At 37.1% G+C, this 2,500-nt stretch overlaps 1 protein-coding gene across 9 annotated transcripts in view; it reads right to left on the reverse strand.

Annotated features, from left to right (window-relative positions):
* Window positions 1-2,500, reverse strand: part of LOC135088793 (uncharacterized) — a 90,367-nt gene that overhangs the window by 6,451 nt on the left and 81,416 nt on the right. The gene's annotated exons all lie outside the window — the stretch shown is intronic.

Below are 2,500 nucleotides of genomic sequence, written 5' to 3' on the forward strand. Positions count from 1 at the left end.
GGAGAAGAAGAAGAAGAAGAAGAAGAAGAAGAAGAAGAAGAAGAAGAAGAAGAAGAAGAAGAAGAAGAAGAAGGAGAAGAAAGCAAGAACAACAAGAACAAAAAGAACAAGAACAAGAAGATGGTGATGATGAAGAACAGCAACAACAACAACAACAACAACAACAACAACAAGAACTAGGAGGAACAGACAAAGGAAGAGAAAGAGGAGAAAATGGAAAAGATAAGCAAAGAAAAGAAAAAAAGACCACGATGAATAGTTTTAAAAGAAAGAACGAAAAGAAAGAGATAAAAGAAGAAAAAGAGGAGAAAAAGGAAGAGGGAACATGCAAAGGAAGGAAGATGAGGCCAAAATAAAAGTATAAAAAAGGAGATGAAAGGAGAAAAGAGGTGAGCAAAAGAATGAAGAGGAGAAAAAGAGGAGGGAATGAAAGAGAAAGGAAAAAAACAGACCATAGTGAATAAGGCACAAAAGAGAGAAAAAAATTAGGAGAATGATAACAAGAAGATAAAAAGAGGAAGACATAGAAAAGTGGACATGAAAGGAAGGAAGAAGAAGAAAGGATGATGAGTAAGACGGAGAGCAGGAAGAGGAAAAAGCGCAAAGGAAAAAGAGAAAGAAGAGATGAGAGGGAAGATGGAGAAGAGGAAACAGAGAAGAAAATAATACAAGAAAAAAAAAACAGGAGAGGAAAGAGTGTCAAGATTCTAGTGACCGGAAATAAAAAAAATAATGGAAGGAGATGTGATAAAAAAGGAAGAGGAGAAGAGGCAACAGTGAATAAGATAGAAGAAAAACACGAAGGACGGTAAACAGGATAAAAGAAAGAGGGAAGGAGGTCGAGAGTTAAAAGTAAGGAGGTGAACTAGAAAGAACGAGCGTATAAAGAGAAAGAGAAGGGCAGAGGAGGAAGAGGAAGAGAAAGGACATAAGTTACCATCTAAAAGAATGTAAAGACCACGGGAATGGGAGTAAAAGGGGCAGGAAGAGGAAGAGGAAGAGGAAAATGAACACTTTAAGCCACACGAACTGAAAAACAAAAAACAACAAAGCCATGAAAGGATAAAGAAGAAAATGGAAAAAAGGAAAAGGAGACTGCCACAAAAAAAAGGAAAAAGAAAAATAAGTGAAAAAAACAGGCAAGAAAAACTGTTAAAACGTAAATGAATAAAAAAATAGAATAAAATACTAAAGAAAATTATAACACGAACTTAAAACATGAAATAAATGATAAGGAGGAGGAGGAGGAGGAGGAGGAGGAGGAGGAGGAGGAGGAGGAGGAGGAGGAGGAGGAGGAGGAGGAGGAGGAAAGGGGAATTTCAGTAAGCAAAGAGGTAGAAAAAAGAAAAGTAAAAGAGTAAGAGCGAGTGAGCCACAGAGAAATGCATACATTACCATACATACATACATACATACATACATACATACATACATACATACATATATCCATATAAAACAGGTGTGTGTGCATAATATATCACATTTAATTAAGAGGAAAGACTGACAGGTGAGGCCAAGAGGTGAGTTAATTAGTCTAAGAGAAGGTGAGCAAAACAAAGGTGGAAGGAGAGAGAGAGAGAGAGAGAGAGAGAGAGAGAGAGAGAGAGAGAGAGAGAGAGAGAGAGAGAGAGAGAGAGAGTACAGGTGAGTGAGCGAGAGTAAAGTAAGAGTTACGCTTTGACATCATAAAGGGGAACGTTTAAACTCTCTCTCTCTCTCTCTCTCTCTCTCTCTCTCTCTCTCTCTCTCTCTCTCTCTCTCTCTCTCTCTCTCTCTCTCTCTCGTAGGACATCACAAGCTTAATTTAATCCAGCAATATACTAATGGATATTTACAAATAGGTCAATTATCTCTCTCTCTCTCTCTCTCTCTCTCTCTCTCTCTCTCTCTCTCTCTCTCTCTCTCTCTCTCTCTGACGGTCATAATAGAGGAAATAAAAATGCAAAGAAAATAAGAAGTTAGAATAAAAAAAGACGAGGGAAAAAGAAGGATGGTACAAGGACTGCTAATGAAGATATGAAGGGGCTTGTTTAAAAACGGAAACAACAACAACAACAACAACAACAACAACAACAACAACAACAACAACAACAACAACAACAAATGTAAACGAACGAACAAAAATCAAACAAACAACCAAACAAATGAGCAAACACACACACACATACACACACACATCCACACCCACACACACACACACACACACACTTTCTATCCATTGTTTTTTTTTTTTTCTTTTCTACATTTCTCTCTTATAGTATACATCAATAAGAAAAACTAACTTAACCCTTTCACAGTTATAGAGTACATCTTTACTTATCTACTAACCACCACTCTGGGACATCATACTGGTTGGGAATTGCAAACTCTTTTCTTTTTAATACTCTTCTTTCTAGTAGATGTTTATAAAGATTTCATGCATTACTTCCAGTGTTGTGAATTGTTGCATATGGTAGTGAAGGCTTAAGGGAAATCACAAGGCGCCTTTGACCCACTCAGT

This window comes from Scylla paramamosain, chromosome 31 (assembly GCF_035594125.1).
Source record: "Scylla paramamosain isolate STU-SP2022 chromosome 31, ASM3559412v1, whole genome shotgun sequence".
Taxonomy (NCBI): domain Eukaryota; kingdom Metazoa; phylum Arthropoda; class Malacostraca; order Decapoda; family Portunidae; genus Scylla; species Scylla paramamosain.